The sequence below is a fragment of the Gallus gallus genome, chromosome 2, assembly GCF_016699485.2.
Source record: "Gallus gallus isolate bGalGal1 chromosome 2, bGalGal1.mat.broiler.GRCg7b, whole genome shotgun sequence".
Classification (NCBI taxonomy): Eukaryota; Metazoa; Chordata; class Aves; order Galliformes; family Phasianidae; genus Gallus; species Gallus gallus.
The window spans coordinates 8295785-8321835 of NC_052533.1; the positions used below are offsets into that span (position 1 = coordinate 8295785).

The following is a 26051-nucleotide window of genomic DNA, read 5'->3' on the forward strand; positions in this document are numbered from 1 at the left end:
ATAGGTTATTTTACAGCTCCTTCTGCAGTACTTCTGCTTTTCTCGTGCAGAGGAATGTCCAAACCACAGCACCAGTCCTTGCAGCAAGCCTTGCATTTCAATGTAATGTACTGATGGGGCTGCCTTTTAGCATGGAAATGCTGGAAAATATTTCTGAATAAGCTTCCAAAAAAATGAGAAGGAACTTTCTCTATTTTCCAGATAAGTCTGATTGCCTTTTTGTGTCAGTTCTTTGGGAACGAAGGTGGTTTTCTGATGACAGCATTCACTTTAGGACAGCGAATGTGCTTCCACATGAAACACATGGGCCGTGTCGGTACACGTCCATGGACTGCACATAACCTTTCCGTTTGAATTGTACATGTGTTATGAACGTTCACTGGGGCTGCAGTAGATGCTGAACACTAATATTTGCACAGGAGGCTCTGTTCCTGCCTTTATTCCGCAGTGGGCAGGCTCCTGCCCTCCTTTGAAGGCTTTTACAAGAGTATGGTTCAAAAAAAAAAAAAAAAAGTACTGCAGGCTGAAATCAGTGCAAAATTATAGATGAAGGCAATTTGCTGCATGGTGTGGGGCTGAGGCTGGACAACACTGCTGCAAAAAGCCGTGGGGACTGGTTTGCATTTTCATTAGGCACTTAGACTTCAAATGATTTGAAAACACTTCAAGTAGAGTTAAAAATTGCTGAATAGCCTCTTCTCCCACCTTGGGAAATCTGCAGGCTTTCCAGTATTTCAGATATTTCCACTAGTAAATAGGCACTTCCAGGATATCTCCTATTATTTATCATCAGTAGTGCTCTGTATAGAAGGCCATTGGAGTGCCTTAGCATTCTGCAAACACCTTGAACAATTTAGAAATGTTATTTTGCCTCCTTATCAATTGAGGGAATACATTACATAGCCCAGCCCTGATAGAGAGCTCCTGCTCACACAGATCGTGGACCTAGCATCAAAAAGAGATGTTTAACTCTTTCCTTTCCCCTGGCACCTACCACACCAAATCTTTACATTGAGGATGATGAAGGTAGGTGAGAAGACTTGCAGGGACACCTACAGCTCAATCAGGTGCTCAGAGCCCCTTCCAGCCTGACCTTCAGTGTCTCCAGGGATGGGGCATTCACCACCTCTATGGGCAACCTGTAACAGTGCCCCAGTGCCCTTATTGTAAAAAACCTTTTCCTTATATCCAATCTAAATCTCCCTTCTTTTAATTTGAAAGCATTTGCCCTTGTCCTGTCATGTATTTATTGAGCAGGGCGAGCTGTGAAAGGCCGGGGGATTAGGCATCTCCCTTTATCCTTAGGAATGTTATTTAATTTCCCTCCAACAGACTCAGAGGCAGAGCCCTATAAAAGGCTTGAGAAAGAAAACTGAATTTCAACAAATTGGTGGACAAAACCAGTTCATCTCAGTATCTCAGTGTCCTGAGTCACTTTGGCTTTTCTCTTTTTTTTTTCTTTCTTTTTTTTCTTTTTTTTTTCTTTTATTTTCTTTTTTTTTCTTTTTTTTTTCTTTTTAAGCAGTGCCATGGGCAATATGACTGGTGAGCCTTATCTGCTTCTATCTGCTAAAATACAGGGTGGATTTTCAAAGGATGGGTGGGAATCCAGCTCCTGCTTGCTGTCAGTGTGCATTTACCTCTCCAAATAGCCTTGTGAAACAACCCCCTGCAGGTGGAAAATGTGCTGGGGAGCCATGAGCATTCTGCAGCCTTTGATGCTAGGGTTTAACACCCTCTCCAGGTTGTCCAGAGAGTTGGTGGATGCCCCATCCTTGGATACATTCAAGGTCAGGCTGGACCAGGCTCTGAGCAACCTGATGTAGCTGTAACATATCCATTTGTTGCAGGAGACTTGTACTAGATGACTTTTAAGAGACCCTTCCAACTCAAATCCTTCCATGATTCCATGATTCTCTGATGGCTCACTCCTGGCTGGTATCACAGGCATGGGCTCCATTTCCAGGAAAGTGAGGGGCAAAGTGGAAGAGGGATGAAACCACCTCATCAACCTCCCTTCCCCCAGGAGCTACAGCAGCGCTCAGTTTGCACAGAGATGTCCTTTTGTTTCTCCTCTGCCATGACCTCTGTCTGTTTGTCTGTCTGTCCACCCAGAGACTGAAAGCGCCAGCTCTTCCTGAAAGCCTAGAAAGTGCCTATAACACTGTGGGTACTACCACAAACAAACATTAGCAAAGACCAAGTCCCATAAGATGTTAATAGGAATGCGAAGGTAAATAGTCTTGCAAAATGCAGGAGATCAGACTCAATTATTCAAAGAGACTTTCCTGAACCTTGTTGTTTATCATTCCACGATAAGGGATATATTTATCTTTTAAATTCCTGCTAGTCAAACAGAGGAGCTTTGCTTTCCCAGAGGAACTCTGTTCCTCCATCCCACCGTGAATGCCACTGTGTGCCTCCTGCCCTCCCCTCTTCCCAACACACACAGATCCTTGTGCGTGGAAACAGCGGTGGGACATGTCAAGTACATTTTTTCTCCTTAAAGCACATGTACCTGGGAGGTCACAGTCTTAACAAAGTCAAAGTTTTGTGTGTTTGAGAGCTTTGCCCTACTACCATGTAATTGAAATCAAGCTTTTAAAAGCTCACGGTAATATGTTTGTTCTTTAACCTCACCCAACGAAGAGAGAGCGCTTTGCTGAGAGAACCCATTGTTACGCTCCTGCACTTAACTGATAAGGAACTGATACAACCAGTAGCAAAGAAAGAAACTAATAATAATATAAAAAGATTCACATGCCTTCCTTCCCCAGCATACTAATGCCTTGCCCAATGAATTTCCCAAGTTGTTAACAAATGAGGTGCAGTATATTTAATAATATTAACATATTGTTGCAAGGCTTATTTAATAACAGGTAGGAGGGATGAGTTCTCATGTCAGAAAATGGAGGGCCTCATGCCATTTGGAGACCTGCTCATTATCCGTTCTTACAATTTAATGATATATGTGTCTATTACCGAGGAGAAGTAGAGGATCTACTCAGGAACTCTGTGAGATTGATTGACTGGAAAAACGCATAAAGGCTTAAACTATCTTACATCATCTGCCATGCATACAGGACACTTTCTCTGCTATGTGAAAAACTCTGAGCAACTGGAGACAGTGAAAATATGTAAATGGGACTGGGCTGATTTCAAGGAGATGACATGTGGGTTCTGAATGTGTTCGGCAAACCAGGAAATCACATCCTTCCCATTCCAGGAACCAGGACCTCATGAGCGAACTTCGTAAGTGTTTGCATTCAGATTATTTTTTTTATTTGTGCCAAAGACTATTCACATAAGCCTTTATTTCCCCAGTTCAAGCATTCTCACCTTGGCTAGCTTGGTGATCCCCAAGTTTTTCTTTCTTTGCGTCTTGATATTTATGTGAAAAAGAAGTCCTGGTAAAGCCACAATGGAATAGAATTTCAGTATAAGGCTTCTATCAGCTTTCGATAAGACAGAAAGATGCCTGAGATCCAGCAGTGAAAATCCTAGAGTGATGGTATCTGTAAAGATGAGAAGTTTCCAAGGACACTAATTGAATTCAACTGGCAAACATTTTTTAAATGGAAAATTGCTAGTAGCCAAAAGGTTTTTCCTGGGAAACCACCCAAAGATAGAACTTTGAGCTGACTTCATCAAAGGAGATTCTCAACTGTGAAAAATGATAACGCCCCCATGGCAAAAAGTGCTTCGAAATCAAATAAGCCTCAGAACAGTAGTAACTGGAAGGGAAGTTTGTTGTGATACAGCAAATATCCATGTGCTGTGTCTGTGAAGAAGCACTAGGAGATTTTGGAAGGGGAAATTTGAACAGCCCTTCCAAAACACAGACAGTGACAGACTGAGATACATTCACTGAATGGTAAATAATGGCCAAATTGGAATAATGAGAAAAGTCTGCATAGTTACATATTCCACTTGTCAGAGGAACTTCATAAAAAAAGGAAGAGAAAACCTAAAAACAAAGCCATTCCCTGTTGCCTGACCAATCTTTACGACTGAAAGCTTCCCATGTCCCTGTGTGTTGGCTATTCATACTATTGAAGGGTTATATTTTGTTTCTAGCCAGCTAGAGCTCTCATGAAACCACAATGGAGAGGTGCTGATTTACACAACCAGGGATCATTGCCAGCAGTACTCAGCACCCAAGGAGGCTGTTGCTAATTTAGGACTTATTTACTTCTTTATCACAGCAGCAGTAGGGGCACAGCACAACATTGCATGGTTCCCTCCAGGCCACCATCTAGCTTCCCAGCACAGAAAACAGGTGGATGCAAAGTAACACTGATTCAGTTTTGAGCAGCATATGAGGCAGCATATGAGGCAGCAATCACTTCACACCACCTGTCTGCATGTTATCGGGGGTTTTAGATGCATCACAACCTAATGATAAATAATTCAGCAGAAACTAAGAATCACACACAAACATAGACAAAGCCAGAAATGTAAAATAAAAAAGATCAGAGGAAAGATCCATCTCTAGATCTGAAAGGTCACCAGTGAAACCCTATTTATAGGCTTTTCTGGCCAGCTGAAACTCTGTCCCTGGAGGTAAAAGCTCTCTGAAATGTCCCCATGTGGGCAGAGCAAACAGAACCACTCTAATGAGTGAGGAAAGGTTAGGCTCAGGGATGAGTATGAGTGAAAAATATTTGGCTAGACTCCTGGTACAAACTCCCACGCACAGCTTTGAAAATCTACCCCTCTGTCCTTAGCATTGGTTTTCAAAGCACAGCAGCCTAGAGACAGATGTGCCATTATTGTTTATGGTTCAAAGGCAGAGAACACGTTTGGTGGGGAAATAAAATCCATACTAATAGAGCAAGCACCAAAAAATGTTCTAAGAGGGAATAAGCATGTTCTAAGGTGTTTTAACAATCTTCTGGCTCTTGGCCCAGAACTCTGTTGGAACAGTTGTATTCATCTCCAGGCCACCACTCTTTGAACTTATGGAAACCCATGGTTATATTTAGCTAGTTAAAAGATATATGGCCAGCGCATTGTAACCCTTTTGTCAATGACTCCCCATTACAACTTTTAATTTTATTGCTTTTTAACCACAGTTGCTTGATTCATGGGTTCAGCTAAGAGGGACGGAAGGCAGTTGATGGATGATGTGACAATGGCACTCCTGGCTGCTGTTACAGCACTCATCATCTTAGGAGGAAGAGCCAACATGCACCACTCTCCTCAATGGCTGTTCTCAAACTTACATGTGCTCTGAGCTAGCCCTCTCTTATGCTTATGGGACTATTAATAGATCTGCTGTCAATAAGATAATTCGCAGGCAGAACACCCCCTGAGTTATGCAGCATACACAGGTCAGCACTAACGGTAGATTTCAGAGCTCAGGACTGAAACTTAGCAGGCTCTGTTACTGTACAGGTGCTCATCTGTAAGTGAAAGAAAAAATACAAAATCACTAAATACACAAACCAGAAAAGGAACTCATTCAGCAAGCCCAGACCCAAAAGTTTTGGGGCATAATAAGTTTCTTGTTCTTTCTGCTATACAGCAATTAATCAGGAGTAGGTAAAACCTTGACAAAGAGAGAATAAAGTGAAGTAATTCAAATATTCATAGAGCTGGCCTTCCCTTCCTGTGCAATCATAAAGATCAGCTCTGCAGATAATGTGCCAAAAGGTCAAGCAATTAAAATCACTGAAGCTCCAGTTTTCTAGTAAGTCTGGTAAAAGAAAAGTAAGTGAGAAGTTGTAAAAGTATCTTATCTGTTCTTCTGGATAGACAGATCTCCAACAACCCCAGAATAGCATTACGGATGGAGGGCAACAGGGAGACCTCAGGGAGGGAATGGGGCATATTTTCCTAGTTCAGTTTCTAGATTGCAGTGTCACTGCTGAGCAGGCAATTTCATCCAAACCACTTACGTTCAGCAGCCACTAAGCAGGATCGTAATGACACCACGAAGGCTGAAATGAAGATGTGAGGTTGAACATGCAGTAGAATTGAATGGCTGGATTATTTTCACTCTCTCCATTTGTAGGGCAATATATTGACTTGGCAGTAGCAGACACAGAGTCAGCAAGGGCACGTGATCGGAGAGTCATGTAGGATCACATGTCAAGTCCACAGAAGACAGCAGGACAACCTAACCAAGTAATGCAATCAGGAGACTTCAGCTCTTTCAAGATGAACCCTCCAGCTCTTTAAAGCAAACCAAGGAGTGGAACATCAAAAAGCACACGTGTAAAGTCAGAGTACATTTGTGTTCAAATGTGTAGCCCTTAGGCTTTAAATGCAGCATGTTATTGTTATAAAAACAATTTTTAAAGTCCAAAGAGAGTGAGAAGAACTCAGAGTGAAACAGATTTTAGTTAGGGTGTTTCACAGATGCACAGTAAACAGCGCAAAGCAGCTGAGGCTGGAGGATGAGATTGTTTTAGGCAGATGTAACTGAAGGCTGTCGTCACAAGAGGTTTCCTTCCTTCTCTCACTTCCCTCCCGCTTCAGGCTCCCTGGGCACCAAGACCAGCATTCTTGCAGGCAGGTGATGAGATGGATGAGTCCCCTAAAATCAGTGGGGTAGCAGGGAAGTTTTCGTAGAATCATAGAATTATGGAATCGTAGTATCACAGAATGATAAAATGGCTTGAGTTGGATTGGACCTCAAAGACCATCTAGTTCCAATCTCCTGCTGCAATCAGGGCTACCACACACTAAATCAGGCACCAGATCATGCTGCCTAGGGCACTACCCAGCCTGGCTTTGAATGCCTCCAGGGATAGGACACATCAGCCCCACTAGTGTTTCAGCTTTCATGGATGTTTGCATGAGTATGCATGCAGTGGAGACAGCAGGAACTAGAATTTGGAGGGAGGAATAGGGACTCCTCTATCTTTCAGCTGCAGCTTGTACAGAGCTTTGCTTAAAGCAATAATGAAATCGCAGCTTGCTCTTCATTAAACCTGCAGATCCCTAGAGGAAGAGGTATGGAGTGAAGGGAATGTGCTGCAATTGTTTTCTGGAGCTTTTCTGTCATTTCACAATAAGAACAGTTACCATACATCCTGTCTTGAGAGCTAAGCCTGACAAAGTGCTCAGAGAAGTGGTGATAAATAGGAGTTGGAGACAGTCCTTCACTTTGGTGCCTAAGTAACAAAGCTGTAAGGCATACATCTGCTCTGAAGACTGCTCCTGACTGCCAACACCTTGTTAGACTTGACATTACCTGTTTCTCTCAAAACCAAGGGGGGCATTAGCTGTGGGCTCAGCAACTGCAACTGCGTCTGTCTACAAGAGCTCCTGAGCTGTTGCTTCCTCCAGAAACTTTGGAGACATCTGGATTTCATTTTTCTTAGGCTCTGGAGAAACCTAGTGAGATGTGAGAACAACTTGTGCAATAAAATCAGTGGGGAATGGATATCAAAGTGTACAGCAACATGTAAGTACTTTGAAAGGGTATCAATATATCCACAGTCTTTTATTTTCATATGTTTAAGTTAATCCAGAGCATTTCTAAAACTGCTGGCAAGTGTTTCTGATGATGCATTAAGTGCTTGCTTGCTAGCGTTTGGCTGCTGCTCCCTCTAAACCTCTCAATCACAGTTGTTAACACCTACAACAGGAATTTCACATGTAGGAACCTTGAGATTTAATCCCATGCACAACACTCAGAGTCTGTGTTCATCAGAAAAGAAAACTGAGGTGCAGAGAAACACGGAGAGCAAAGGATTATGCATATTTCAGCTCCCTCACACCTCTTTACTGTTATACTTCCTGACTGAAAATTAGGTTCCAAAACTCATGTGTTTTCATTCATTTTTTACTCCAAAGTATCTCAGTATATGACAAATGTGTCCATCTCCCTGCATATGTCGCTGGAAGAAAGCTGAGCCCAGTCCTTCCAAACCTTAACAGCTTTTTTCCAATTCCCCTTCTGTCATTGTCTCTTCTCACTTCTCCCTTACCAGCTCATCTTCCTGGCCTTCCTTGCAGATGCCAAAACACATACCAAGCATGACAGAGGATGAGAGATAATGGCCTTATGTTGCACCAGAGGAGGCTGAGGTTGGATTTTAGGAAAAAATTTCTTCATAGAAAGAGTAGTGAGGAATTGGAACAGGCGACACATGGAGGTGATAGAATCACCATCCCTGGAGATGTTTAATAAACATGGAGATGTGGCACTGAGAGATGTGGTTTAGTGGGCACAGTGGGGATGATTTGACGTTTGGACAGATGATCTTAGAGATCTTTTCCAGCTGTAATGATTCTTTGATTCTATAACAGCCAACACCATTTCACCACCTATGCTCCATCCAGTTTTAGCTCAAGAAATCTTTAAATAAGGTGCCCCAGAAAGAGTTAAAAAAATGTAATACTATCAGCATCTATCCATCTACATATATATTAATGTATGAAGCTAGGAAAACATTTTTGTCCCTGTCTCACCCCCAAAACCTGTGTTATTATGCAGGCGCTGTCGGTATTGCAATTGCATTGGAGCAAAGCCAGAGCCTCCACCCCTGCATGGCATGGGGTGCAAACATGCCCTCCCTGCAAAGCTTTCCTTTTCTGCTGGATGTTTTCTAACCTTTCCACAAGGAGGGACCACATCATCCAAACGGGAGGAATGTTTCCCTCCTCGCAGCCTCATGTTTACTGTATGAGCCACTCAGTCCCTTCCTGCTTTTCTTTTCCCCATGTACTGTGAGCATTCTCCTTCCTCACCAAACATCCCAGAGAATCACACAGAGATGAAGAGAGATGTGCAGTTCAGCAGAGGATGAGTATATTTCTATCAGCTCAGTTCCTGTTTAGCCATCTAAGAGCACAACAGCAGCAGCGATACGTTTTCCAGTGCTGTTCAGAGCAGAGCTGGCTATTTGACAACAGGCCCCTAATGGGAAACTGTGACAGAATGGGGATTCAAAGGAGACAGGATTTGGAGTAATCACATCAACATCTTGTGGGGAAGAAAAGCCTTTGGTCTCACCTGGATTACGCGTGCAGACTATGAAAGCAGAAACTGCTTCATGATTTTATAGCCTAAAACCAATTTTAAAATACATAACAAAGGACTGTAACAACTCTATCCAAGTTAAACCAGTGAAATCTGCTGCTACCACACACTGCTGAGCCCTAGGGAAAGCACCGCAAGAACCCAGGATTTGAGTCCGAGGCAATTAAAAGGAGGTGTATTCATCACAAGTCTGGAAGCATAGGGTGGGATTCAGCTGCCTAAACACTGATGTCTAGTGCCATTCCTGATGCCTTAGGGTCCTGCATCTGGCCCCCAGCTGCTGTTCCAGGAGCAGGTCTTCCATAGATCATGTGTCATATCTGTCCCATGGGGATGTCTCAGGTGGCCTCAGGCATCAAAACTGACGTGACATGTTTACATTTTGGCACCTGAATCTCTCCAACACTTTCTATAAGTAATTTCCGGTTCTCTTTATTAAGTATTTATCCTTTTTTTCTCTCCCTCCCCAGTCTCCGTTACATTGTGGAGATGAACTATCTCCTTGAGAGCACCCTTTCAGCACTCTGCATCCCTGCAGTACCCAGTCAGCCAGATGGACACGGAGGTACACTTCCAGTATGAATCACACTCAGGCTGTGCAGAACTCAAGACACAGGTCTTGATGCCATTAGAGTTGTAGAATGAATTAGGTTGGAAGAGACCTTAAAGATCATCAAGCTCCAATCCCTCCATCATGGACAGGGTTGTCATCCAGCAGACCAGGCTGCTCAGGGCTGCAACCAACCTGGCCTTGACCACCTCCAGGGATGGGGTATCCATAACTTCTCTAAAAGTCTTCTTCAAGTGAGAGAATTTTATCTCCATCTGTGCTAACTGCAGCTTAGGCATTGTCTTGTAAAATGTATTGCTTTCTCACCTTCTTTATCAGAACCTCATATTTTTTGAAGTAAGAGTGATGATGGGTAACCCTTACTGGGCATTTCAGCCAGCAATTTGTTCTCTTGAAAATTTTGTTTTCAGTTACACTGCATTAACACAGGAGCAGGGATTTCCTCTCGTGCTCCCAGGAAGGTGAGTTACATCTTTGCTACAGACAGTTTAGGTAGGATAAAATCATAGAATCATAGAATCATTAAGGCTGGAAAAGACCTCTAAGATCATCTAGTCCAATCCCTGCTAAAGCAGTTCCCTACATCAAGTTTTGTTATATGCTTGCTGGATTCCTCTCAGAGATGAACCTGGAAGCTCTGCTCCAGTTGTGCCTCCAAAATGCATCAAGCTCCAGAGAGGATATATAGAGGCTCATCTTTCAGATGGCTTCGAACTACCTTTGTGGAGGAATTCAGATCAGAGGATCAGGCTACATCTTCTTCAAAGAAAAAATTCCCAGACCATTTATATAGCAAAGGCACTGGGACTCAGTTACATCTGGTTTCATAAACATTAATTCCTAAGAATTTAAACCAAATTACTCGCTAAAGCACAGAGCTGAGCAAGCTCATCAGTTGTCCAAATCCAAAATCTGAACTCCATGAACACTGTACTGCTGTCTAACCACGCCAGTGACTGACAGCAGCAGACACCTAAAGTTCTGCTCCTGAGCATATCAGAAGCATTCTGTTAGTGATAGTGGCATGACAGCTGGATTTATACACAAGCACAAGCACATTCTCACAACACTGCTCACTCCTGGCAGACATCCTCTGAGTATGACCACTTCATTGATTCATCCAAGGCACAATGAAAGGAAGAAATAGTACTGACTTCTTACCCTAAATCTCCAGGGTTGAGAGGCCAACTTAAGAGTGTGCAAAAAGCAGAGGTGCAAATCACTCTTTTAAGGTATAAATTATTAAAGCAGAGAGTTGAAAGAGTAGATAGAAATGGTGGTTGGGAGGAAGATCTGGAGGCCTCTCATGCAACTCCCACATGACATGGGACATTTGCCAGCTGCAGATGTGCTTAACTTCTAACTGAGTCTTAAAGTTCTCCAAGGACAGTTTCCACAACCTCTTGGGCACCTGTTCCAGTGCTGCAACACTCTTCAAGTGCATTTTTTCCCAATGTCCAACCTGAGCATGCCAAGCTGCACTCTGTGGCCATCGCCCCTTGTTACATTGTCTAGGACCATTGAGAAAGGTTTGGCTATGTCATTTTTTTGTAACTCCCTGTCAAGTAGGTGCTATTACATTACCCCTTATCCTCTTTGCCAGACCAAACAAACCGTTTCTTTAGCCTCTCCCTGTGAGTCAGGTGCTCTTGGTCCTTGACCATGTTCTGGGTCCTGTGCTGGGCTTTCCTCCTTTCTGAACTATAACTTCTATACAGATGTGCTCACAGTGCTACCAAAAGCATGGTAGTGGGATACTGCATTATTTTGCACAGGTTTGTGCCATGTGAGATCAATTCATAATTATTAATTGGCAATTTGTTTACTAGAGATGAAAAGAGTAAAAATTAGGGCTCAGAAATGTGTCTATTTAAATCCAACAGGAAATTGCACATAGCTCAGCACTTACGGCTTGTGACGGGGTGAAAATAAAGCTGACTTTTCCTGCCCTTGGTAAAATATGTTGCTGTGGCGCATAATGCTAAGGAGTCACCTTTACTATCACAGGCTTTATGTTCATAATTCTTTACAGTTTTACTCTTTATAACACTTACCTTTTGGCACTGTACCTAACCTACATAAGTAGCTGTTATTCCAAGAGCTGACACATCTGCTGACTGAGCCAACAGTTGCATGACACCGATGAACTACAAAAAGGGAAAATAAGCACCTGTGGTCGCTGCTCTGTTCCAGTCCTGGCAAACCAACACTTCGGCATCCTTTACTGGCACTTGCAAGTGTTATGAAGCTGTTGTAGTGGCACTATCCTGAAGCAGCTTATTGAGGTTTACTCACTGATGTGTCAGGGCTTGGTCTTGAACATGTGCTATTTGTAGGAGAACCTGAGATGGATTTTATCTGGGATTAACTAACAGTCCAGTTTAGGCTGTGCTATAGCTATTTGTAGCGAACGTATTCTATGAAAAGCTACTCTGGATTGGTAAGTGCTCTGATATCTTCATAGACAAAGCAATTTACAGCATACTAATGTAAAAAAAAAAAAATCTGTTAGAAAATAGTTCCTCCTCCATAAATAATTTGAATGAAACATCAAAGATCTTCCGTGTACTGCCTCTTTACTATCCTGAGTAACAGCATAGTGATAGCATGAGAGGTAAAGTTGCGCCAGTGGAGGTTCAGGTTGGATATTAGGAAAAACTTCTTCTGAGAAAGAGCAGTGCTGCAGTTACACAGGCTGCCCAAGGAGGTCGTGGAGTCACCGTCCCTGGAGGTGTTCAAGAACTGTGGAGATGTGGCACTGAGGGGCATGGTTAGGGGGCATGGTGTGGGTGAGTTGTCAGGGTGGACTAGATGATCTCCAGAGCTCCCTTCCAACCTGTACGATTCTGTGATTCTGTGAAAGACACACTTCATTATTCATAATGGCTACAAGAGTTTTCTATGGATGTAAGAGCAGCCACAAAGCATAAAGGCAGTTTACGCCAGAGTCCTGTCTCTGGTAGTGGTCAGCAGGGGAAGAGCAAATGGATAGATCAAATTCAGAGTTCTCCTTCCCAAATGTAATTCATTCTTCATAGTCATTCTGGGTAATGGACTCCTAAAAACAGTGACCACATCAAGACCATTTAGCTTAAAAGTCACCAGAGAATCTATCCTTCGTGACTTTGTTAAATTCTTCTACACTTTATACTTTTGGCTTCCATAAATTTCTGTGTCAAGTTGTACCTCATTTTGATCACACATCCTGCTTTCAAATGCTTTCAAATCCCCTTTTTTTTCTTTCTTTTTTTTTTTTTTGTATATTTTAAGCTTGCTGTTTCCTAGTTTCACTGCGTAGCCCCTAATTCTTACATTATGAGAAACTGTGAAGTAGTCGCAGAGAAGTGCTGTGATGACTACACTGAAGCACTCAAGAGGAGTAATTTTGAGTAATCTGTCCTTTGATTACATGATATTAAAGCAGTCAGAAAACCAGACCCTGCGAATAATTTATATCCATTTTCTGGTAGCTTTGATTTTTTTTGACAAAAACACCTAGATTCGGGTTAACAATGAAATTTCTCTCTCTGGGAGCAGCAGCATGATCTAAAGCAGCACATCTATGTAAGATATGCACAGCAGTTGGTTAACCACTTTGGAGTGTTACCTTGACGTTGTAAGATAAAAAGAGAGCAGAGCAAAGAGGGATGATGAGGATGTTGGTGCGTTACAAAGAAATCTCCAGAACGGCTTAATTTCTTTGCACAGTTCAGTGTTAAATCATCCTATAAAATCCCCTGGTCACCTTTATTGTGCAGTATTATAAATACCACAAATCTTTTTGACTCTCATCCCTTGCTTGCGAGGTGTATATGCTGCTGTTTATGTTTTTCTTCTTCATGAAAAGCAATACAAATTTCAAGGCATTCCTTTCACTACGCACCAGAATCTGACCCAAGAGAAGGCATGGCACTCATTACACTCTTGGCACTATATTAATAAGTACAAAGGGTCATGGTGAAATCTTTCTTCTGAGTTATCATTCCATTTCAGCAATTTGTTTCCAGCGCAAGCTGAAAGCAAAATGCATCCACATGACAATTAAAGGCCGGAGTGATTCATGCGTGCTCTTTAACAATAAATTACCTATGGATTTCTGAAGCCCCCAGTTCAATTCTCATTATAATCTCACAATAAGCACTACCATCCATGCCCTTCAATATTTGACATAAATTATTGGAGGCAGTATGTATTTCATCTTCGTTGATACAAGAAATTACAAGTGGCCTAATGGTTAGTGACAGAAGTTGACATATCAAAGGATTCGGAAGAACATAAACAAAAAATAAATCACCATCCCACTGCCCCTCCCAATACTAAATTCCTCATTTTACAAAGACCATATAATCCTTTCATTTTCAAACAAATACCACTGTATCACTGTTATTTTAGCATAAGCTAGCATAAAGCTTACAATAAGGACATGTTTAATGTGCTTTTTAATAGTCTGTTTGAAGGACTTCTTACTGACATCATATCGTTGGGTGATCCAAAGGGGATTACATGTGTCAGTCCAATCAATTGGTGGTAATTGTAGCACAAAAGACCCATCTGAGAGCTCATACAGACACAGTAAACTGTGCTGCTATATTCACCTACCTTGCTAGAAAAAGAGAAAACAAAACAAAACAAAAAAAACCAGCTATTAAATTAATTGGCACTAAAAGCATATAATAGTTATCTAATCTATTAATTTTTAGTTTAATATTAACTAGGGTGTCTCCTATGACAAGTATTTGACCTGTAGAGAAAGAATGGAGTAAGATCACCCCTGCCGTCTTTCAAGTTAACAAAATAGTTGCTTGAAGGAAAGAGGTGAAGGCATTCTTTAGCCTCTGCCTCGTACTCTAAGATTTTATTTGTTTTCACACAAGTATTGACTTTATGTGGGGCCAGCCTGGTTGTGCCTGACGCAGCATGTTTCTCTGCAAACTTCAGAGCTTTCAGCCCAGCCTCGGGGATGGCAGGGGCCACATTGCCACTTTGCAGAGCGTGGAGTGAGTGTTCAAAGCTCACATCGTCTCTGCAGCCACAGCAGAGTACAGAGAGGCTCCCACCACACTCACCAGACACCTGAGCACCACTGCCTTGGGTCAATAGAACTCATCCCTTCCATGATGTGTGCCCACGTACACGGCCAAGGAAACAGCCTGGGAATCAGCCTCCTCTTCCCATCTCTGTCCCTTTGGTTTGACACAGGTCTAAAACCCCTCTAGCAATCAATTAGTTCTAATTATGGCCAAAAGAACTGTTTACCGCCTTCAAGGAGAGCTTTTGGGAAAGCATTAGGAAGAGCAAGATAAATATCCAGCACACAAGCCATGGCTTCACCCTTTTGAAAAACTGTATTCAGGAGGGCTGACATGATTTATGACCTCGATAAAAGCAGCATTTCTGGCTGGAGCTGCTGCCATGAGCAACACGTGCACCTGCAGCGTTACCCAGTGAATCCCCCATCGCTGCTGCCATCGTGCACCCTGCATGCCCCTGTGCCGTTGTAAACCTGACAGAGCTGCGAGTTAAATGTAGTAACACATGAGCTCAGAGTTTCAAAGAGAGAAGTTCATTCCCTAAGAATACTCAGTCATCAGCTAATCTCAATTGTCTTCTATTCCAAATAGCTCTAACATAAGAAAGAGTTTCACTCATGCACCCTACCTGCCAACGCTTCCTAAATACCTCACAAAACAAATACAAGTTATTAAAAGGAACTAAAATGATCTCATAGGATGAAATGCTGCCTGAGCAAGGAGGCTAACACTCATTTTCACTCTGCCAGTAAAGAAGGTCAGAAGCTTTTGTCTGTGCAAAAGTATAGACTCCTCTGTATTCACATTGGCTAAGACTTAAGAGTCTCTTATGACGAGCACAGCTGATGCACAACTGATATTCTCTTTTACCAGTGCAAAAAAACTGCAGTCACAGTTATCATATAGACAGTGATGAAAAGTGAGAAGTTAGATATACAAATATGTCTTCTGGAAGTACATCTTTCACTGTTATGCCAGTAAAATGAGAAGTAAAAATACCCCAATTTTCAAAAATCCAAGTTGATTCATGTCTATGAAATCCCTCAAACCTTCCTGTTGCAGAACAAATTCAGATCTTTAATTTAACAAAATAGTAGTTGGCTTTTTGGTGACCTCATGACCTGCAAAGGTACAATCTTTTGTTTCAATGGAAAATGAAATTTATGTAAGAGTCTGAGTGCAAATATGTCAGTGCACCTAGCGTATTAAAGAATAGTTGCAAGTTTCTGGCATTGGGCAATAATACTTCCTTACAATTTGAACATAGGAAGCAAGGGCATCATGTCTGAAAAGCATGAATATTGAATAAACTAGGTAAACTTTTCAGGTAAGGAAGAACATTTTGAAAGCAGAGAGTCTAGAACAGCATTTTTCCTTTCCCATTGTCAGATGGTAATTTACTACCCTTTTTCAGTAGCTGCAGTAGCTTCAGAAGATAAAGAGTTATGGTCATATTTTAGACTGCACAAAGTGGGATTACAAGTCTCTTCTGGCATTTCAACCAAAGAAGTCAAGAAGCAAATGGCAAGACCAGCTATTCAAATACTGCCACCAAGACAAGAGGTGGAGGTCGGTCTATTCTCCCAGGTAACAGCAATAGGTCAAGAGGTAATGGCTGTAAGTAGTGCCAGGAGATGTTCAGATTGGATATTAGGAAAATTTTCTTCTCAGGAGTGGTGCTGCAGTGGCACAGGCTGCTCAGGAAGGTGGTGTAGTCACTGTCCCTGGAGGTGTTCCAGAACTGTGGAGATGTGACACTGAGGGACATGATCAGTGGGCATGGTGGGGATGAGTTGATGGTTGGACTAGAAGATTTTAGTGGTCTTTTCCAACCTTAGTGATTCTATGATTCTATTCACTATGAATAGATTTTGATTCACTTGCAGAAACTCTATTCATACTGTATGAACAAATTCCTTTTTTTCATTGGATCCTGAGGGAGCTGGGCCCACAGCCCTGGAGAGCAGCTAATCTGAATAGCTCCTTCTTTGCTGAAACTCAGTGCTGTGCCACCACGCTATCCCAAATCACCACAATAAGCAATTTATTGAGATTTAAGATATACACAGCCTTTTCGGCAGTGTATTTGCAGGTCATGTCCTTTCCTCATATCTTGTGGAGAAGGCTTCAGTTTGTCCTCTTCATGTTGTGCTTGTGCCTCTGATTTAGTTACCAGCTGCAGAGCAGTGGGGTTTATTAAAGATGGATAAATTAGAGACAGTCAAGATAAAGATTTAACAGTGTAAAATTGCTATATTTCCTCACTATTACTGTAGCACCCAGTGCTCACAGCCATTAGACGCAGAGGCAAAGATCAGTGCTGTATCTCAAAAATCAATAAAAATCTGCCTGTTCTTTTGATCTAAATGATAAACAAAATCTATTTTCTTTGTGAGCACACAAGGACTGTTAAGCATCTCTGCTCTGCTTGTAAGAGTTTCGCTTTAACTTCCTGTGAACAACAAGGCTAGGATCTCAGTAGTAGAATTTTCTTACATTCTTCTCTGCTGATTTGCTAGGGCTCTTGAATGATAAAATCATGATTTTAGTAATAAGTGGAGTTAGGAAAGTATGTTTGGAATTTGAAAGAAGTGTTGAGCTTATGATGTGTGTCCCATTCCACTCAGGCAACCTTTTGCAAGCAAGTGAAAGGCTCAATGCAAAGTACAAATTATTCCTTGTCCTTCACAAGCGCCTGGCAGCATGGATCCCTTTGAGACAGCAGCAGCACATCATTAGTATCTTTGCAATACCAGTCCTGGCTGTTCAGTTGGCACCAAGATACCTTGGCACGTTGACATTAGCAGTGACATTAGCTAATGTCACTAAAATTTGAAAAAAGGAGAAAATAAGTTGCTGCTTTGATCTTGGCAGGAGAAAAGGTCATAAGTGCTTTGGTTTTGCTATTTAGATGTCTGAGCATTTCCTTTCTGCATGGCTGAATTTCCCTAGAAAACAATGGGTCAGTTTGCTGTATGTGAGGTCAGCAACTGAGCATTATTTTACATCCCATATAGCATCAAGGGAGTAAAGGGAATACTAGTTACTACACTACAGAGCAATTCGGGAGATACATGCAAAACTTCTTTCTCTTCCATAGATCATGTCCTGTGATCTTGAGCCAGTTCTTTATTTTTCAAAGCCTGGTTTCACATGGTTACACTGGTGCTTTCTACACCTTCCTCCTAGCTTTTGCACATCTGGCCAAACCAAACTGGAGTTGAATCTGCAACTGATCCCCAGGTCATGGTGAAGTATACTTTTTCTATGTAATTCATACCAAGCACCCCTTCCTCTATGCGCTGCTGTAGTACAAATTATCTTTAAAACACTATATACTTTGCAGAGTCTTTATTCCATGATTATGTGGCTACATATATCAGGAAAGTGAGTAGTCTGAATAGGTCTCACTGTGTCCTGGCTAGTACAGAATTTATGTGAGTGCAAAGTTTACCTTTTCTGACACAAAAGATCCCTGCAACCAAACACACGCTGTACCACAAAGATGTGGCACAGTCCCTACACAACAGTCAGATGCAGACAAAGGACAGCAAATAGCTCCCAAGGTAAATAGCAAGTGAGGGAGTGTTATTACGATTATTACAACAATCTAGCCAGCCTTGACCCCAGAAAAAATGGACCATGGGTAATTGTGTTTTGTTCCATAGCTGGAAATTAAATACACCACTTACAGAGCAGAAATGTACTTTTGACTAATTTTCCTTTTCCTACTGAACTTGCACAGACTCAGCTGTCCCCAGATGTTCAGATACCAAGAAGATGACAATGAGGAGCCTGGGAGATGGCATTCCTTGAACCTCAACAACTCCAACAGTCTCACAAGCATTCAAATGGGTTAGAGGAGAGTTTGCTCTTGTATTTCTTCCTGTAATAGCACACACATATCAGACCAATGTTTTACACCTCTTCAACACACACAGTGGCTGAAATGGATAATTTGGAAAAGAGACGGATGGCAACAAGTGTGAGTGTGGAACACTAATCCTTAGCTGATTCCACAAAAGTCGTATACTATTTATTCAATAGTAAGTGAGAATGAAGCAAGGGTCTGCCCATATGAGAGGGCCGGAAGTGGAAGGACTGTCATGGATTTCATCTGAATCAGTTTGCATTCACATGTCTTTGGTTTAATTCTTAGGGAGCCCCAAGTGGAGCCAGGAGATGGGCTCAGTGATCTTCGGGGACATTCTGTGATTCTGTGATTCTCCACCTATTAGGCATAAATTGAAATGGCACTGAGAACCACAGTAAAGTTCAGCAAATTGCACAGGGAATTGGTTTTCATCCATCAGTTAGGAAAGAAAAGCTTGCAGGCCAAAAGAGATCAGAAGTCTGTACGTTGTGCTGTGTTGCCAGCATCAGCCACTGGCAGATCGCAATTCAGAAGATGAAACAGTTTGCAGTGTAAAGACAGGGAGTGTTAACTGAGAATCTTAAAATGAAACGTAACTGTGTAGTTAATAGCCTTATGACAGGGCAAAGCAGAACAAAATACGGAACAAGAAAGGACATCTCCCATGCTTCTTACTACAGGAAACAAACTTTCACTATCGATGACAATAGCTATTGTAGAAGAAGATGGATGGCATTGACACAGTATGTGATTACTAAGATAGATTTTCTTGGTCAAGCCAAATATTTTTGATTGAAGAAGAAATAAATATATTTTTCACTTCATGTTATAGCTGCTGTTGTCTGAAACCCAGTGGGGAAAAACAATTGTAAAAACATATTTTGTTTTCCTGATTATTTTCCAAAGGAACTCTGAACAAAACACATTCAGGAGTTGAAAAATCCAACTGGCTCTGATGTTTCCTGTTTTCCTGGATTGCAGCAGTGCTGATAGTCAGATACGGCATGAGAAGGGTGTGGGAAATGGCAGCAGAACATACCCTGCCCTGTCTTGGAACATGAGGAACTTCACCTGTGCTCAAAGAGAAGATCGAGGAAAACTGGCAGAGGGAGGAAGCGTATCTGGAGTGTTTTGGCTGTCGTGTAAAATTTAAAAGAATGTATAAATCCATTGCAAAGGCTGTGTTTTGTAACAATCTCCTTCCGTGAATTTTGCTGGTTTCTGAAATTCCCCATCTGCAAACTTCTATTATATTCTTCTCAGTTCTTCCCTGATTCTTCTTTTTTTATTATTATTATTGAATCCCCCAGGATTTTCTAGCCAGAGGAACATGTAGCTCTCATAAACGATGTAGACCTGCATCCCTTTGGCTTCTCTGCTCTGATGCTCAGGGAAAACCTGAAAATAGACATCAGGATGGTTTCTTCACCCTCTGCCACTGTCTGACATAGATGACCTTCATCAAGTCACATCATCACACACACCCATTTATAGATCAGAGAGGGCAGTACTGCCTCATTTGAGCACTGCTGTGGGTTATGGGAGCCTTGCTAACTGCAGGGGCTGTGCAAAGGGAGCGCTGCGCAGGTTCAGACTGTCCCTGTGCAAGGATTCCTCCGACGGCAGCACCGCCACGTCCCGTCTCACAGCACCTGACAACATTCCAGTTGGAGCTTGCACTTTCAGGCAGGGGCTTTCAAGTTTGATCCCTTCAAATCTCTGAAGTTCACCCGCACAATTACCTCTGCTGTTCAAAGCAAGCCAGGGCTTAGATGGAAATAAAGAACACGAAAGGATTTCCCAGGGTGCTCCTGGATACAGAGAAAAAAAAAAAAAAAAAAAAAAAGGAATGGAAAGGGAAAAAAAAAAAGAAGAGAGAAAGAAGAAAGAGAAGAAGCATTACACCTTGAAGTTCTTGCAGTTTATGTGATATTGTGTGATATTAAATGGCCAAATTCTGTTCTCAGGTGGCTGAGATCAAGCCCTGCTATGCTGCTGTTGCAGCCATCAGCACACATCTTGGTGCTCTGTGTGCTCAGGGGGAACAGCTGTGGGATCCCTGAGGGTATGGGGACCTAATTTGCCCTAAAAAGCCCAGAGGACCTTTGCTAGCAGTTGTAACACTTCTCTCAAACAGTATTGTGTTTTCAGCTGGAGACAGCAGCTGCCCCTTGCAGAATTCAGGCTCCATCAGACCGAAGCTCCATCCCGTTGTTTTATGAGAAATTCACATACACATAGCTGTAAATTAGACATATCATGGATTAACCTGTAATAAGCTGCTCCTTTAGGTTTAAAATTGTTACCAATGAGCCGCAAATTTTAACTATTACCTACACCTTATTCCCTCCCTGACTCCGTTTGCCCTGTTTCCAGTGTTGACCTCACTTCCTGCTTTTCTCTTTCTTCTCCTGCTAATTAGGCATATTTGTATGTCTTAGGAGGGCACCTGATCTTGCTGCTTATTTCCCACTTGGATCAAAAGTCTTTAAAAAAAGTTTCAGCTTTTAAAACACATTTTACGAGATGACTATATATATAACTAACCTCTTAGGATCGATACTGACCTACATCTTTTTCTTCTGTCATAATGGGCTTATCTTTACCTGATGCTTAAAATAATCTTTTCACCTGAGCAGTTCTGTCATTTACACTTTCTTTCTCTTTCTGTCTGTTAAAAAAACATTGCAAGGAAAAGAAAAATCATCTATTGGATACAGCCTGTTTGCACTGGGCACACATGTTTATGAATCAGATAAGACCTTTGTGTGTCAGGTAGGTGGTGGCACTAAAAGCTTTGTATATCACGACATCAAAGCAGCCAGGAGATGAAAGAGCATATTTTTGCATCATAAACAATATTTACATATTGTGATATTCCAAGAATCTTTCATTTAAACAGGTGGAAAAACAGGGAAGCAAGCACACATGCAAGGCAAAATCTTACTTGTGGTTGATGATTAAATTTTATATGGCTTTGATATAACCACTGCAATTAAGTGCAGTGATGAGCAAGGACTTGTTTTGCTCTTTATAGGGTACACATTGTTTACTAATCCCTGGTTCATATGATAAATCCGTCATCATCTGGGCACAGCTGCAAATAAAATTTTAAAAGGACAATTTTCACCCAGTGGAGCAAATTTCAGACTTCTTCTCTCTCCTGTGCAGTCTCACTGTATTTTTTCCCCCTGTGCAAAGCTTAATATAGGCAACTTTTGAACTCAGACTCAGACTTCAGCCCTTTTGTCTCCAGATTCTATCAATTGTCAGGCTCTGGATCACACATTCTCAATGTAAATAGAGGCTGGAGATTCATTTAGCTTTGCAGCCGAAGGTGGTTGTTAAAAACTGGAACGCGCTCAATCACTGCAAATCAACACACTGCAATTTTCACTTTTCCTGATTTTGAGCATTCATCACCACTTGCTCTTCACCCTTGAAAAGAAGGGCAAAAAGACAAATTACTTTAATTAGGAATTAGTTATGAGAGAATGAGGTGTTCTAATTATATCTAGAACCTCTTAAATAGTTTCACTCAGGCTTATTTGATTTCTTAATTACTGAAAGAGAAAAGCCGCGTGCAAATTGTGTCAGTTTTTTAAAAGTGAAATGCTGTCGCTCCTTTGATATGATGGATTAGTCTTCAATGAACAGCGGTAAGGCAATAACACCTCTAAGACAGCACATGCATTAGCACAGGACAATCTTTTTTTGTTGAAACATTAGATAATCACCTTCTCTCGTATCTCAAAATACATTATTTTATACACTACAGTGTGAAACCATAGATGTGACAGGCTGTAATGATTTATTTATGAGACATTATTCTTTGATGCAAGAATACATTAGGTTATAGATCCCATTTCCACAGATATAATATGTCATGTGCTGCATCTGAGCTCCAGTAAGATACTGTAGGATGTGAGTTTCATTTTGTATATATAAAACTGCATATAAATATATATTTTATGGCTCTATCAACAACCAAAGTTGAATAGCAGTTTCCCTTTTAATGGATCCTTCAAATCATATTTTTCCTGGGCTTGTCTGAAAATATATATCAAATTGGTGGTAGGTCTGAAGAGACTGTGGTGGCAACAGTATTTAGTTTATAAATGCTTTGAATACTATTCTTTGTTATGGATGTTGAATGTATCTATTTTAGCTATTTCAGGAATTATGTAGATCATTTTGAAAGTAATTATCCAGATTATTAGCAGCATTTTTCAACTGTATCTTTGCTTGTCTTAATAACAAGTCCAACTGTATCTGAAACACAGAGTGCAGCTCAAATTCTGAATCAGAAAGCGCAGCACAAATTTAAAATCCCTCTAAAAATGGTTTTCATGATTTCTTATTCTATTTTTCTTCCTCTCTTCTTTACTGAAGGCAAAATTTGTGAAAGATTCAGTGTTGGATGGACATGTCTACCAGGCAAAGACAGCAGCTAGTGTTCATCACATCTGCAGTCCGACTCTGGCAGGATCAGGACTCGGATGGCCAGTGCCTATGGGGCTGAGAGTGAGGAGGGACCTGGAACCTCATGGGGACAGGAAAAGGTCAGACATGTGCTACGCATCTTGCAGAAATTCTCAGAGTCTTTTGGAAAATCATTTTTTGAATGTGTGATGCATGTGGGATTCAGGATCTGGCCCAAATTTTTTAAAAGATCCCTAATCAATTAGTTGTCTTTTAATGTGTATATAGTCCTTGTGGTACTGTAGCCTGGTTCAAGGGATGTCAAGGTGGACGACTTCCTTCATCACCAGTAGTCATGGTGAGCAAAATGTGCTAATGGAGGGCTGTTTATTTTCAAGCCAAACATAAAATATTATTTCTTCTATCATTGTGTTCAAGGTCTTGTAATTGTAGTCATTGATTACCAGTGGGTTACGCTTGTGCAATAAATAAAATACCAAGAATCTAGAAAAGCAGATCTGCATAATAATAGAGAGAAAGATGCTCAGGGTCTCTGTAGTTCATTGGAATAAATAGAGGAATGAAAATGCCCAGTTGCACAGGGAAGGGCACTGCAAGGGTGAAGAAAAGATTTGCAGTAGCAGCACTGACAGGAGGATCGTCCCGTTATTGAAAATCTGGGGACGACTATTAACTATCATCCTAACAATTAATTAAGTATTTAGAAGGCAACTGTGTGTTGTGTCAGTGGTACACACATATGCTGGGTCTGCAAGTGAGTATGAGCACTGTTGATGAACTGTTTTATTTCACTCTTTTGTCCAGAAAAAGATACATTTTCAAACCTGATTTTTCTGCAAAATAATTCTGATTCTGAGCCTTTTGTTTCCACATGCTATGTATGTTATTTTTTCTTTTCCCTTCATTACAGATTGGTTTTTAAATGTCAGTGTATCCACAGGAAAAATGTATCAGTAATAGTAACTGCACTGAAATGTGCCAAAATTTTCAATTCAAAACACTGTGTTTATTCATTATTGACTCATCAACTTATTGCAGCTCCTGCTTTTTATTGCACTTCAGATAGAAACATTTTCAAAATTCAAAATATTTTGCAGATGTAGGAAAAATATTTCATCTCACAGTTTTAAAACCATAAAGGTGAACCAAAACCAACTTGTTGTTTCTATTAAAAATTTCCCTTGATATGAAATGTGTCCTCTGATTCCAGCCATGTGGAGTTTATATGATCCATAAGCATAATTCGGAGGTTGTAATCTCTCTATCACTATTTACCTAAAGGCCTCATGCCTAAAGCTTGTCTGCTTTCCCTCATACCTCAGTCAGGCAAACAAATTAAATTTCTTTCTCTTCATAGAATCATAGAATGGCTTGGGTTGGAAGGGACCTCAAAGACCATCTAGTTTCAACTCCCTGCCATGGACAGTGTTGCCACCCACTAAATCAGGCACCAGACCAGGCTGCCCAGGGCCCCATGCAGCCTGGCCTTGGACACCTCCAGGGATGGGGCATTTTCTCTTGTACAGATCTTGCCAGACTCCTATCTTCAAACCCTTGTTACTTCACTAATTATGCTATAATAAGTATTATGAATATTCATTATGCAATTTAAGTTTAAAAAGTGTTGTAATACATCACTGGAGACCTTTCTCTGGGCATCATTCTGGGCTCCAGAGGAAATTTTATGTGTTCTCTTGAAGTTCCTGGGCCATTCTTATGGCTATTTCTTATTAATTAAGATTTCTAACTGTAAACAAAATTATTAAGTGTTCCCTTAAGTGAGCATCATTCAAATTTTGAAAAATGTACTTTGAAAAATATAAAACACAAGCACAGGAGAGAGAAAACAGCTCTTAGAAAGGGTAGATAATGGCAGGACAAGGGGAACTGATTTTAAGTTGAAGGAGGGAAGATTTAGGTTGGATATAAGAGGAAAGTTCCTTACTGTGAGAGTGGTGAGGTGCTGGAACAGGCTGCCCAGAGGGGCTGTCTATGCCCTGACCCTGGAGGTGTTCAAGGCCAGGTTGGATGGGGCCTTGGACAGCCTGGTCTAGTATTAAATGTGGAGGTTGGCAGCCCTGCCTGTGGCAGGGGGGTTGGAGCTTGATAATCCTTGAGATCCCTTCCAACCCAAGCCATTCTATGAAAACACAAGCTAACATAGGAAACTGCATGCCACCATACACCCTCTAATGCTCTTTGATCTGAAGACCCCTCACAGTTTGAAGGAGATGGAGAAGAGCTTTCAAGAAAGGAGGCTAGAAGAGACCAGTTGAGGGCACTTTGGAGGATGGGGAGAGGAAATTGGGTTTTGGAGAGAGAGAGAGGGGAGGTGAATGTGAGGGCTATGAGGAGGTTTCAGGACACTCCATGAGACAAAGAAGGAATGGAATTAGGTAGCACAGGGATGTTTAATGCCTCTGGAGCAGAGTTGGGTGGGATCCTTAAGCAAATCCCCAACCAGATCCCCCACCATCTCTAATCATTTGGGAGCCAGTGCAACCTGCCATGTCCCTAAACTACCTCTCAATTAACTCCTCCACCTACAGTTCACACTGCTGCCAACGTCAATGTCTCCTATTTGCTTCTTCCAGAAGAGTCAGGTCCTGTTCCATGGAGAAACAGAAGGAATTAGAGTATCCTCCTCTCAACAAAGACAGTTCTTCCATTTCATGGAAAGAGGATGCACCACTGCTTGCTTCAGTCTGCTATAATACTTGCAGAAATTGCCTACATCATCTACATTCAAAGCCTGCTCTGTAATGGGCAGTGGATATCACTTATGTAATTAAGCAGAGGTAAATAAACATGCGTATGGTACGCAGTTAAGCTAATCATCCCAGATTATCAGTACAGTCAGTGAGGACATAGACAGGCTATGCATAGGAATCTTGAGTGTGATTCGTCCTCCTTAAGTAAATGTATACAGTAGGTCAGGAAAACTGCACCCTAAAAACACTTATTTCTCTTCCTTGCCTATAAGGAGAGCCCAGAGTGATTAGCACAGCTGTAGATATCTATTCTGTAGATGCTGAAAGAGAAATGACACAAATTCCACCCTGATGTCTGCAAAAACAAATGAAGTTTGCCATAATGGTGGTGGTTGAGCTGTGGCTTGCAACGCACAACAGGAATATG

The 26051-nt window shown here is 41.5% G+C and overlaps 1 long non-coding RNA gene across 2 annotated transcripts; it reads left to right on the forward strand.

Moving 5' to 3' along the window:
- Positions 1–2898: 2898 nt before the first annotated feature.
- LOC112531939 lies at positions 2899–19744 on the forward strand. 2 transcript variants are annotated; one of them, XR_003074122.3, is made up of 4 exons: positions 2899–3252; positions 7332–7414; positions 18342–18451; positions 19377–19744. It is a non-coding gene; the product is annotated as an uncharacterized LOC112531939 (long non-coding RNA). The 2 variants fall into 2 exon arrangements; XR_003074121.3 differs by having other exon boundaries at positions 18342–19744.
- The last annotated feature ends 6307 nt before the right edge of the window (positions 19745–26051 follow it).